Raw genomic sequence first — 14407 nt, 5'->3', positions numbered from 1 at the left:
TCTCAGCTCACTGCAACCTCTGATTCCCCTGCCTTAGCCTCCCAAGTAGCTGGGACTACAGGCACCCACCACCAGGACAGGCTGATTTTTTGCATTTTTAGTAGAGACAGGGTTTCATCATGTTGGCCAGGCTGGTCTTGAACTCCTGACCTCAAGTGATCAGCCCACCTCGGCCTTCCAAGGTGCTGGGATTACAGGTGTGAGCCGCTATGTCTGGACTTTTTTTTTTTTAATAACCCTTAAAAACATTCTTGGAAGGATCCTATGACTGCACCTGTGCCCTGTTTCATTCTCTTCTGCCTAACTTGGTCCATCCCACCACCCTTCCGTCCTGACTGCTGTACCTCCCACTTTGCCGTCTGTACTGGTGCCTTCCCTTCTGGAAGTGAACCTGTGCTGGCCAACACCATCTTAACTAAACTCAACCTACCTGGGAGACGCCACACAGGAGGCGACATCTAAGCTGGGTCTTGAGGATAAGTATAATTTCACTTAGTGGAGAGGGGGAAGGACCTTTCAAATAGAGGGAAGTGCAGGCTTGGGAAGGGTGTGGTTTGTCTGGGGAATAGTGAGTGAGTTAAGGGCAAGCCTAGAGCAAAGAGCGTAGGTAGCAGTAGTCCTGGCTGTGAAGTAGCAATGGCCATGTGGTAAAAAGGCTTGCCATGTTATGTCCATGTGGCAGTGGTGTCCACTCCTATCTTTCCGCGCAGTGTTTACCAGCACCTTTTAGAATATTCCAACAGTACAGAACTTGAACTCCTGCACCCAACCCAGGTGCAACCTGGGAAATCAATGCACAGTGTCTTCAAAGTGCACATCTTGCTGAAATGCTGACTCGCATCATGTCAAGGAGTTTATTGGACAAAACCTCCTTCCAGAGGAACTCTGGTGGAGACACGGGTGCTCACCTGCACAAGTATGTCCTTGAGCATGGTATTGGCTTGGCTGTTTGTTTCTGACTTCTATTCTGGGCATCAGCATAAGGTTACTTAGCATATTCTTTTCCCTCTGAATCTGGACCCCAGCTCCTTCTAGGCCACTTGCAGATGACACAATGTAGGATCTGCATGGGTTGGGTTTCTGCTACCTTAACAAACTCTGTCCCCCATCTCCCCTCCCTGCCAACCACTTTCCTTCCTCAGAGGCTCTTGAACCTGAAGAGGCTCATTTTAGTTTCTTTACCAAATAAAAGAACTTGTTTGCCTCTGGTTGGCGACCTAGACCTTCAAAACATAATGGCTTCTTTACACATACTATGTTTGAAGGAAATGACACATCCAGAGGGCAGCTCCTCATTTCAGTTTTGAAATTCAAAAGTCCCTTCCTTCCTTCCTTCCTTCCTTCCTTCCTTCCTTCCTTCCTTCCTTCCTTCCTTCCTTCCTTCCTTCCTTCCTTTCTTCCCTACCTCCCTCCCTCCCACCTTCCCTCCTTCCCTTCTCTCCTTCTTCCCTTCTTTCCTTCCTTTCTTCCTTCCTTCCTTCCTTCCTTCCTTCCTTCCTTCCTTCCTTCCTTCCTTCCCTCTCTCCTTCCCTCCTTCCCTTCCTTCCTTCCTTCCTTCCTTCCTTCCTTCCTCTTTCCTTCTTTCCTTCCTGTTTCCTTCCTTCCTTCCTTCCTTCCTTCCTTCCTTCCTTCCTTCCTTCCTTCTTTTTTTTGGAGACAGGATCTTGCTCTGTGGTCCAGGCTGGAGTGCAGTGGCACAATCATAGCTCGTTGTAACCTTGAACTCCAGGGCTCAAGCAATTCTTCCACCTCAGTCTTTCAGTTAGCTGGGATTACACGCACATGCCACCATGACTGGCTAATTTTTGTACTTTTTGGTAGACATGTGGTCTTGCTATGTTGCCCAGACTGGTCTCAAACTCCTAGTGTCAAGCAATCCTCTTGCCTCGGCTTCCCAAAGTGTTGGGATTAAAGGCATGAACCATCTCAGCCAGACTATTTCTACCTTTCTTATTGGACAATGGCACTTAACTGGTTGACCCCAAGGAGGTTAGATTTGATACCTAAGAGGCTTATTTACTTGCTTCTCACTGGAACCACACACATTCCCAAGAGCAGCTCATGGAATTTTCTGCTACCTCTGAGACTGAAGTAGAGATCAAAGCACAGTTTTCACTGTCAACAGGAATGCAGCTATCCCAGGGAATTTCGAGTTTATCTTGTAGCAAATGGAAAACCATTGAAGATTGTAAAGGACAGCAGTGAAAAGACCAGAATTATGTAACAGAAAGAATTCTGATGGTCACTTACAGCAAGGCTCAAGGGTCAGCAAGAGTTGTTTTTTTTTTTTTGGTTGTTGTTTTTTTTTTTTTTTTGTCAAGGGTCCCATTGTGAATGTTTTCACCTTTCCAGGCATATGGTCTGATATGGTTTGTTCTGTGTCCCCGCCCAAATTTCATATCAAACTGTAGTTTCCAAAGTTGGGGGAGGGATCTGGTGGGAGATGACTGGATCATGGGAGCAGATTTCCCCTTTTTCTTTGCTAGTGATAGTGAGTGAGTTCTCATGATATCTGATTGTTTGAAAGTGTGTACCATTTCTCCGTTCTGTCTCTCTCTCTCTCTTTTTTTTCTCTCTCTCCTGTCACCATGTGAAGATGTGCCTACTCCCTCTTCACCTTCCGCCATGATTGTAAGTTTTCTGAGGCCTCTCAGCCATGCTTCCTGTACAGCCTGCAGAACTGTGAGTCAATGAAACCTCTTTTCTTCATAAGTTACCCAGTTTCAATTAGTTCTTTATAGCAGTGTGAGAACAGACTAATATACACAGTCTCTGTCACACCTCCTCTTCTACGCTGTTATGGCATGAAAGTAGTCACAGACAATATGTAACTTTTGTGGCTATGTTTCAATAACCAGTTTCAATAAAGCTTTATTTATAAAAAATAAGCTTCAGGCTGGATTTAGCCTGAGAGCTATAGTCTGTGAGCCCTGGTACAGGATGGATGGGAGAAGGTGAATGTTAGAAACATAGGAAGCAATAAAGCTATAGTAGACATCTGTTTTGTTTTGTCATGTTTTGTTTCCATTGTTGTCCAGACACTACTCACTTTTTCTGGGTAATGGTACCTTACTTTTCCACTAAAAAAAATTCTGTCTACCACTGTTAGCCCATGTGCTTCAGGTGCAATTGACTGCACATTCATTTCAGCACAGGCATATGACCAAGGCTTGCAAAATTGGAGTATTGCATTTTCCTGGCCGTAGTGATTGGCACATGGAAAATCCTGGGATCCAGTCAGAGTGAATGAGATGGGAGCGGAGACACACTCTCATCCATGGGCCTGACCCTAGGAGGACATGGCTGTGGAGCTTTGGCTAACATCTTGCCACTAAGTGAAGCTTAAGACTGAAACCAACAGAGGGAAGCAACAGGCACATCTGAGAGCTAGAAAGGTGTATGGGAAAATTGGAGGAGTACTGACTTCATGATTGATTTTTCCAAAGGTGTCTTCAGTCATCTTTTGGGTCTAGATGATCCTTTGCTCAAGCAAACCCATCAATGTGTGGCTTTAGGTCAAGTGCGGTGGCTCACGCCTGTAATCCTAGCTCTTTGGGAGGCTGGGGAGGGTGGATCACTTGAGGTCAGGAGCTCAAGGCCAGCCTGGCCAACATGGTGAAACCCTATTTCTACTAAAAATACAAAAATTAGCCAGGCGTGGTGGTGGGCACCTGTAATCCCAGCTACTTGGGATGCCGAGGCACGAGAATCACTTGAACCTGGGAGGCAGAAGTTGCGGTGAGCCGAGATTGTGCTGCTGCACTCCAGCCTGGAAGACAGAGCAAGACTCTGTCTCGAAACAAGCAAGCAAACAAACAAAAACCCCAAAACAAAAAGAAGTGGCTTTAGGTTAGGTATAGATGCAGCATAAACCTTTTTGGGGCATGCAGAGGCTTGAGACCATGTGGCTTCTTTGGACCTCGGCTGCTCTGTGTGATTGGGAAATGTGCTCAGGGGTCATTGTGGGAGGACCACTGCTCTAGGTTTTGTCCTGCAGAGAACTGTTGCATCTGCAAGCAGGGTTTGAGCTGTGTTCATATTCAAATAATCACGTTTTCTCATGAAAAGACATAGGAGATTTTAGGAAAGGGGATGGAATGGAGAGGGGGGGATGGGAGAGGCTTGACTCATGCCTATCCATGGGACCTAGAAGCTGAGGACAGCTTTCATGAGGGGTTGTGTGAGATTCCAGGTGAGTCATTCTGCTTCAGAGGCCAAATGACAGAGTGAGGTTTGCAGTTATCAAGGCAGCTGTTCTTGGATCCTAGTCTTGGGAAAACGAGCTGCTGCCATGAGATCTTCTCAAGGAGACTTTCTCAGTGGAGGCAGCAGAAAGGAGTGCCTGATGTAGACATCTGGGTAGAAGAACCAGAACAGCCTCCCTCCACTCATCATGGGTCTCTCAAGAACACGCAGGGGGTTCTCGGCCAGGAGCAGTGGCTCATGCCTGTAATCCCAGCACTTTGGGAGAATGAGGTGGGTGGATCACGAAGTCAGGAGATCAAGACCATCCTGGCTAACACGGTGAAACCTCGTCTCTACTAAAAAATATACAAAAAATTAGCTGGGTATGGTGACAGGCGCCTGTAGTCCCAGCTACTCCGGAGGCTGAGACAAGAGAATGGCGTGAACCCAGAAGGTGGAGCTTGCAGTGAGCCGAGATCACGCCACTGCACTCCAGCCTGGGAGACAGAGCGAGACTCCATCAAAAAAAAAAAAAAAAAAAAAAAAAAAAAAAAAAAAAAAGAACACTCAGGGGGTTCTTAAAGGGCCCCTAAGTCCCTGCATGGGAAGATAGAGCTCTGCATCATTATTATTAATGGTGACTTCAGCTTATAGATGTCGGGGATCTAAATATATACATAAATATGGAATAACTCATGCCAGGACCAGACACATTCTATATTGTAAATGTTGAATGAATGTAAGAAAGAGAACCTGTAACTAGGGGTTTTCTCTCCTCTCCCAAAGGTTCATCTGAGTCAACCCGCAGCAAAACAAGTGGCAATGTGAACCCACCAAATGTCTGCATTATACGTGTGCAAGAGAGTTGCCTGCCTCTGATCATCCAAAGGGAACGTGGAAAAGGGAGAAGGACATCCCTTTCAGATGGGAGCCAGGAGATGTTGGCCCAAAGTCCCTTTCTTCCTCCCTCCTGCAGGTGGCAATAGGTCTTCGACTGCATCATAAAAGCTGAAACGTGTTGGCTCAGAGGGCTTCATAATTTGATCACATAATCACCAGGAGAGAAGGGTTGTTGCTTTACGGTGATCCACTTCGTGGGTGTTCTTTCAATTAGCGTGTAGTTCCGCATCATCACGGAAAACGGGCCCAATGCCATGCGTTTGAGACATCTTTAAAGATGAGGCTTCATAGACTGGTTTTCTGTTTGATTTGTATTTATTTATGTGTTTCTGGTAATGTTGTTACATCATTCTGTGAGGCCCTAACCTTCCTCTTGATTTACCTCTTTGGAGAGTAAATGAACTTCAAAGGATGCCGGGTTTGCATTTCTGGTTCAATTCAAGCCTTTGGCTCTGACTGTTTTTCTCTATCCAAACCAAGGCTTTCACTGAGCATGAGCTGCTGGGCTCAGAGGCTCCAGGTGAGGGTGCTTGGGCAGTGACTGGCAAGCTCCTTCTCTTGGCTTGACCTGTGAACTTCCTTCTTTCCTCCTGGTTTCCTGCATGCAGCCCTTGAAGGTGCTGGCTCAGCTGAAGAAGAAATCTTCAGTGAGGAGAGAGGTCTGTTCTGGCTTTTTTTTTTTTTTTTTTTTTTTTTTTGAGATGGAGTCTCACGCTGTCACCCAGGCTAGAGTACAGTGGTGCAATCTTGGCTTACTGAAACCTCTGCCTCCCAGGTTCAAGTGATTCTCCTGCCTCAGCCTCCCGAGTACCTGGGACTACAGGCGCCTGCCACCACGCCTGCTAATTTTTTGTATTTTTAGTAGAGAAGGGATTTCGCCGTATTGGCCAGGCTGGTCCCGAACACCTGACCTCAAGTGATCTGCCTGCTTCGGCCTCCCAAAGTGAGAGGTCTGTTCTTTAATCTGGGTGTTCCAGGGCTGCAGGGCTGTGCACCTGATAACTTCCAGACATGCTCAGAAGGTCTTTCGTCAGGGCACAGGGGACTCACAGTGTCTGCTGTGATACTGGGCCATCATCTCCCGGCTACCATCTCAAAGGAATGAGATGGTACCTTTTCCACGTTCCCGTTGAATGATCAGAGGCAGACAATTCTCTTTGACACGTATGATAATGCAACCATTTGCTGGATTCGCATTGCCCCTTGTTTTGCTACAGGCTTACAGAGATGAACTTTTAGGGGAGACAATCCCTAAAGATGAGCCTTTGAGAGGGAAAGGAGAGCAGGCTACATTTTTAACCAGTTGGCCAATCTAGCCAGTCCCTCTTAATTTTTATAATATGAAAAGATATTTTATTTTTATTACTTTACTATATGACAGCAGTGAATACACCAGGTTGCACTTTCTCAAATGACAAACCGAGAATGAGGTACATTTTCCTATTTTTTAAAATTTCCAACTTTTATTTTAAGTTCAGGGGTCCATGGGCAGAATGTGCAAGTTTGTTACATAGGCAAACGTGTGCTACGGTGGTTTGCTGCAAAGATCATCTCATCACCTAGGTATTAAGCCCAGCATCCATTAGCCATTCTTCCTGATGCTATTCCTCCTCCCACGTATTTCTCTCTGATTCCCCGAAAACCTCAACATCATCTGTATTTATTTTTATTTTTATTATTTATTTATTTATTTATTTGAGACGGAGTCTCGCTCTGTCGCCAGGCTGGAGTTTTTTCTTTTCTTTCTTTCTTTCTTTTTTTTTTTAAAAAAAAAAAACAAAAACAAAAAAACAAACTTCATCAAGCCAGAAGTAGCAGACATTTCTCTGTTTTCCTGCAAATAATTGAGGGGGAGGGGAAAACAACAAAACAGGGTTTTGTTTTTTTTTTTTTTTTACTAAATATTGATGTTGTAGCTGCTACTTAGAGAAGATTGCATGTGATGACTTCCATTAGCTTCTCTTTATCTGCCTTTAGAAGTTGGTTTTTCCTTTTTTTTAAAGAACAGGATTGTAGTGTGTTATTAACACTGACAGTTCCAGTATTCACATTGAGCTTCTGAAGGCGTCAGGGGGAAGATCTCCTGATCTAGCAACATGATCTCCACAACATGCATGGTGCTAATTTCAGAGGAGACCGGCAGGCGTTTCTGGGCTTTCTAGGAGAAACATTCTGCGCTTTCGAAGCGGGTGTTCCATCCGTCGGTGGGCACGTCCGTGCCCCTTGTAACATGGCAGAACGGAGAGTGGCGGGTGAAGGGCTGAGCTCTGTTTTGAGTAGAGGGAGGATTTCAGCTGGAGGAGGCCCGCAAAGGCTGTCTCCGAAAAGGAATTCCAGGGATCAGGACATCTTGGATTCACAGGGCTGCCAAGAAAAGCAACATTGAATATATCAAGTGCTTTCCACGTGACAGGCATCGTGCTTAGGGCTTGGCATGCAGGATCTTATTTCCCACCACAATCCTGCAAGCTAAGTGTTACGATCCGCTGATGCAAGCAAAATTCTAAGATCGCCCCAAGATCCCTGCTCCCTTCTGTACATCCCTCCTTATGATATTTGGGAGTGTGAGTATGACGGATTTTATTTCCATGATTAGATATGTTTATGGCACAGTAGACTTTAAGGAAGTGAGCTTATCGGGGTGGATCTAACCTAATCACATGAGCACATTTTATTTGTTTGTTTGTTTTTGAAACAAAGGTCTTGCTCTGTTGCCCAGGCTGGTGTGCAGTGGTGTGATCTTGGCTCACTGCAGCCTCGAATGCCTGAGCTCAAGTGATCCTCCTACCTCAGCCTCCTGAGTAGCTGGGACCACAAGCACACACCACTACACCTGGCTAATTTTTAAAATATTTTTGTAGAGACTGGGCTTCAACATGTTGCCCAGGCTGGTCTTGAATTCCTGGGCTCAAGTGATCCTCCCACCTCGGTCTCCCAGAAGTGCTTAGATTACAGGCATGAGCCACTGTGCCCACCTCAAGCATTTTTTTTTTAAACAGAAACATTTGGGTCTAGATGTCAGACTGGGGAATTCGTAAATGTAAAGTGTGAGAGGAGGTGGACATGAGGACAATTCTTCTGCTGGCTTTGAAGATGGGGCAGGACACATGGCAAGAATCTGAGAGCATCCTCTTGCAGCTGAGAGAGACTCCTGGCTGGGAGCTGGAAGACAGGGACCTCAGTGCTACAGTGGTCAGGAACTAAATTTGCCAACAACCTAAATGAGCTTGGATGAGGACCTAGAGCTCCAGATGATGGTGCAGCTGTCAACCCCTTCATGCTGGCTTTGTGAGATCCCAGGCAGAGAGGCCAGCCACACTGTCTACACTTCTGATCTATAGGGCTGTGGGGCAATAAATGGATGTTGTCTTAAGCTGTGAAGTGTGTGGTGATTTGCAACATATGACAATAGAAAACTAATATATTCTCCCCGGGCACGATGGCTCATGCCCCTAATCCTAGCACTTTGGGAAGCCGAGGTGGGCAGCTTGCTTGAGGTCAGGAGTTTGAGACCAGCCTGACCCACATGGTGAAACCCTGTCTCTACTAAAAATACAAAAATTAGCTGGGCTTGGTGGCAGGTGCCTGTAATGCCAGCCACTGGGGAGGCTGAGGCAGGAGAACTGCTTGAACCTGAGAGGCGGAGATTGCAGTGAGCTGAGGTTGCACCACTGCACTCCAGCCTGGGCAACAGAGAGAGACTCCCTCTCAAGCAAACAAACAAACAGGCAAGCAAACTAACTAATATATTTTCATTTAATAAAGAATTGAGGCTTAGAAAGATTCAGTTGAGTTGCCCAAAGTTACAAAGCTGGGAGGTTGAAAGCGCTGGGATTTGAATCCAGGACATTTGACCTGTAAGTAAATGTTCTGAAACTCCACCAGTGATTCTCAGCCCGGCATGGGGGGAGCTTATTCTTTTTATTTTTTATTTTTTGAGATGGAGTCACCCAGGCTGGAGTGCAGCAGCATAATTTCGGCTCACAGCAACCTCAGCCTCCCAGGTTCAAGCGATTCTCCTGCCTCAGCCTCTTAAGTGGGTGGGATTATAGGAGCACGCCGTCAAGCCCATCTAATCTTTGTATTTTCAGTAGAGACAGGATTTCACCATGTTGGCCAAACTGGTTTTGAACTCCTGACCTCAAATGATCCACATGCCTCGGCCTCCCAAAGTGCTGGGATTACAGGCATGAGCCACTGCACCTGGCCAGGAGCTTGTTCAAATGAGACTTGAACAGACCTTTTGGGGTAGGGGTATGACTGCCTCCTTTCTCCAAAGTTATGAAGCAGAGCTGGAGAGCTCCTGAACCTGATGACAGAGAATGTATTATTGCCTTTCTCCTGCAGAGAGAGCAACACCATACAGAAACGGTGGGGCTGGCAGAAGCATTGCAATGAGGAAGGGCCTTTATGCAGAGAAGATGCATGCACAGTGATGGTGAAAGGGACAGACAGGCCTAAGCAGCTGGTCGCAGAGACCTGGGTGGAAGAAAAGCCTGGGTGTATCCTGAGGCCTGCAGTTCTCAAGCCTGAACAGATTAGAACAGTGTGCTAGGCCATTCTTGCATTTCTATAAAGAAATACCTGAGACTGGATCATTTGTAAAGAGGTTTACTTGGCTCATGGTTCTGCAGGCTTTACAGAAAGCGAGAAGCTGGCATGTGCTCAACTTCTGGGGAGGCCTCAGGAAGCTTACAGTAATGGTGGAGGTGAACGGGGAGCAGGCATGCCACATGGTGAGAGGGGGAGCAAGAACAGAACGAGGAGGGGCTATATACTTTTAAATGACCAGATCTCACAAGAACTCACTCGTCATTGCTTGGACAGTACCATGGGAGATGACGCTAAACTCTTTATGAGAAATCCAGCTTCATGATCCAATCAGCCCTCACCGGGCCCCAACCTCCAACACTGGGGATTTGATTTCAACATGAGAGTTGGGTGGGGACACACATCCAAACTGTACTGAAGAGAATGTATTAGAATAACCTGGAGCTGGAAAAAAGTCCTGATGCCTAGATCACACCTCCACACCCCAGAGCAATTTACCCCAAATCTCTGACAGTGATGCCAAGGCATCAGTCCTTTTAAAATTCTCCAGGTAATTCCAATATGCAGGCAAGGTTAAGAATGACAGACTCAGGTCAGCCTGGGAGGATGGGGGGCAAAAATTCAGGGAGAGGCATATTAATTCTAGCAGCTGAGATGAGAGGAGTTCTTGAGGACTTCTGGTATGCCCATTCCCACCCGGTGGCTCTAGATGCCCACTTAATCTTTTTCTTTTTAACTTATTTTTCATTTTTGTAGAGACATGGACTTGCTCTGTTGCCCAGACTGGAGTGCAGTGGCACAATCATAGTTCACTGCAGCCTTGGATTCCTGGGCTCAAGCAATCCTCCTGCCTCAGTCTCCTGGGTAGCTGGGACTACAGGCCCGTGCCACCATGCCTGGCTTTTTAAAAAAATTTTGTAGAGTTGGAGTCCTGCTGTGTTGCCCAGGCTTGTCTTGAACTACTGGCCTCAAGCCATCCTCCTACTTTGGCATCCCAAAGTGATGGGATTGCAGGCACGAGCCACTGAACCTGGCCTCAGCTGGTTTTATGCTATTCTCCAAACCTGCAATCACTGTGGTCTTTTTGCTGCTTCTTAATCATGGTTAAAATTCTGAGTGTGGTTAGAGACCAGTGACTGCAGATACCCACACTATCCCAATGTGGGACTGTCACACTCTCATTCTAGGTAGAGCAGAGTGCTTCAAGGTCTTAGCGAGCAAAGGTTCTCACACTTGACCACTTCACAGTCACCTGAAGGCTTCTTAAAACAGATGCCTGGCCCATACAGCTTCTGAGTGGTCAGGTCTGGATAGGGCCCCAGGGTTTGCATCTCTAATAAATTCCCAGTGGTGCCACTGCTGCTCCAGGAACACACTTTGAGAAATACCGTTTGGGGCTCTATGATCTGGGTTTGCAACCAGATGTATTTGTCTGCTTTCATGCTGCCGATAGAGACATACCCGAGACTGGGAAATTTAAAAAAGAAAGAGGTTTAATGAACTCATAGTTCCACATAGCTGGGAGGCCTCACAATCATGGTGGAAGGTGAAAAGCACGTCTCACATGGTGGCAGACAAGACAAGAGAGCTTGTGCAGGGAAACTCTCCTTTTTAAAACCATCAGATCTCCTGAGACTTATTCACTATCACGAGACTAGCAGGAGAAAGACCTGCCCCCATGATTCAATCACCTCCGACCCAGTCCTTCCCACAACACGTGGGAATTATGAAAGCTACAATTCAACATGAGATTTGGGTGGGGACACAGCCAAGCTATATCACCAGACAACCACCTGCCAGCTTGAGACCCTGGAAAGGTCCCTTAACCTCTTTGTGGTTTAGTTTTATCTTCTGCTGAATGTGTGTAATCCCGGTACCCATAACATCCTGTGGTTGCATGACTTGGACAAGATAACTTAGGACAAGATAACACTTAGCACAGTGCCTGGCACAAATAAACTCTCAATAAATATTAACCATTACTTTAGTTAGAGTTCTGGTGGCAAGTTCCAGAGACTCACTCTTAATGGTTTGAGAAAAAAATTAAAAAATGGATTAGCTTACTTAATTGTCCAGAGACTGTATTTGTGTGAGGCACAGCTAGACATTCTAACTCTGTGCTGGCACCAGGCATCTTTCTCTCCCTCTCACTCTCTCTCTCTTTTTTTTTTTTTTTTTTTTTTTTAAGAGACAGGGTCTCAGTGTATCATCCAGGCTGCAGTGCAGTGGTGCAATCACGGCTCACTGCAATACCAAGCTCCCTGGCTCAAGTGATCCTCCCTCCTCAGCCTCCTGAGACTACAGGCTCATGCCGCCACGCCTGACTAATTTATTTTTATTTGTTGTAGAGATGAGGTCTCCCTATGCTGCTCAGGCTGGTCTCGAGCTCCTGGACTCAAGTGACCCCCTGCCTCTGCCTCCTAAAGCGCTGGGATTACAGGCCGGAGCCACCATGTCAGGTATCTTTTCCCTTGTCTTGAGTGTCATTTCAGGTGTTAACATGATAGTATCACACACATTAAGTAAGACCAGTGGAAGCCTCGATGTCCCAGAGTGGCATGTGAAGGGAAGCCATGGGGTGTCAGGTGAGCGTGGACACAGCTATGATCTGGCTTGCCCCTCATCTGCAGACAACTCCTTGCCCTGCTCCCTGGGCAGCTGGAGATTGGGTGTAGGCAACCACCAAGGCATCCTGTTGGATTCTCTAGAAGACACCATCATCTTATTTTTTTCTTGCTTTTTTAAATCATCCAGCTCAAAATGTCATTTTTTTCCAAAAGTAATTGGGACAGAGTCTCGCTGTGTTACCCAAGCTGGTCTCAAACTCCTGATCTGAAGGGATCCTCCCATCTCAGCCTCCAAAAGTGCTACAATTACAGGCATGAGTCGCTGTGCCCAGTCCCAGGCATCTCTCTCTTGTCTCAGCCTTTCTGCTTCCTCCAGGTGAGCCTTGTTTTCAGGTAGGCTCTCCCTGCTTATTGAGGAGCATGCCCCTGGCTCGTCCTTACAGCTGTAACCCCAGGCTTTTCCATCATTTCTATGCTGTGCCACATTCACTCTGCATTTGTGAAGTCAGCTTTTGAAATCAAATGAGGGAGTTAACATTTATTCCTACTCAGTTGCATCATGGTATGATTTATTTATACTTCCAGCCTCTTCAGACCTTTCTAGTTCCAGCCTATTGACGTCATTCTGGATCTTTCTTCCTCAGGTCATCCATAAATATGGATGCAAAATTTACAGCTGCAATGTTCACTCATGTGAACACTACATAGTGAAAAGCTTTGTGGAGGCTGGGCACGATGGCTCACACCTGTAATCCCAGTGCTTTGGGAGGCCAAGGCAGGATGAGTACTTGAGCCCAGGATTGGACACCAGCATTGACAACATAGTGGGACCTTGTCTCTACTATGGGGGCCACATGCCACTCTGGGGACCACACTTTGAGAACTACTGTTTGGAGCTCTATGATCTGGGTTTGAAACGAGATGTATTAGTTTTTAAAAAAATAACCAGGTATGCTGGCACATGCCTATCGTCCCAGCTACTTAGGAGGCTGAGGTGGGAGGAGTGTTTGACCCCAGAAGTTAGAGGTTGCAGTGAGCTGAGATTGTACCACTGCACTCTGGCATGGGTGACAGAGCAAGACCCTACCTCAGAAAGAAGGAAGGAAGGAAGGAAAGAAGGAAGGAAGGAAGGAAGGAAGAAGAAATAGAGAGAGAGAAAGAAAGAAGAAAGAAAAGAGAGAAAGAGAGAGAAAGAAAAAGAGAAAGTAAGAAATAAAGAAAAAAGAAAGAAAGAAGGGAAAAAGGAAGGAAGGAAGGAAGAAAGAAAAAGAAAGAAAAGAAGGAAGGAAGAAAGGAAGGAAGGAAGCAAGCAAGCAAGCAAGCAAGCAAGCAAGCAAGCAAGCAAGCAAGCTTTGTGGCAAGTCACAGAAACGCTTCTTGTGCCCAAATCATTAACAACAAAATTATGAGGACATTGTCCAATGTCTTCCTCCCATATAGACACCATGCATTTTCCCCATTAGCTAGTCTGGTAATGTAGTTAAAAGGGAAATGTGGAAAGTCTGACATGATTTGTCTGCAAGGGCCCTCTGCTTATTTTTTTTCCTAGGGATCATCATTTCTTTTCCTAAGTCCCTACAAACTACCATCTTGACTGAGTCATGTTCATTCGATCGGGATCTGGAGGTTAGCTCCAGATGAGCTGCTGCTGCTCACTGCTCCCCAGGTTGCAACAAATAATTCACCCGTGTAGAAGGAAGGTGAAATAAGAATAAAAGAGGAACAGGGCTGGGACCAGTGGCTCCACTCAGGGTCTGGAAGTTAGCCCGGGATGAGCTGCCACTGCCCACTCTGAGTCTGCAAGAGTAGACTCTCCTATTTAGAACCCAATCCCTGTCCTGGGTTTTGGCACCAAATGTTAGGATGGAGAAAAGAGACAGAGGTAAGGAGAGTGGCTTGACAGCAACACAGGTTTATTGCACAAAGACCTGTGGAGGGAGAGCACCAGCCAGCGAGTGCCAGAGCCCCCTTTCCTGCTTGCAGGCTAGGGCAGTTATAGGTCCTGGCTGGAGAGGTCTGGGATTGCTGTGGAATGAGGTGGGGCCAGTGTGCTGGGCTGCTGTTAAGGAAGGAATTTACTGGGTCAGGGGTTAGGCCTGGGACTTGTCCAACAGGATGTTTCTCACTGGCCAGGCCCTGGTGGAATTTTCCACTCTGTAAAAGGTGAGGATCTGCAAAATGGCGTGACTTGGGCACACAAATTG

This window comes from Macaca thibetana, chromosome 3 (genome assembly GCF_024542745.1).
Source record: "Macaca thibetana thibetana isolate TM-01 chromosome 3, ASM2454274v1, whole genome shotgun sequence".
Lineage (NCBI taxonomy): Eukaryota > Metazoa > Chordata > Mammalia > Primates > Cercopithecidae > Macaca > Macaca thibetana.
This window is presented reverse-complemented; position numbering follows the sequence as displayed.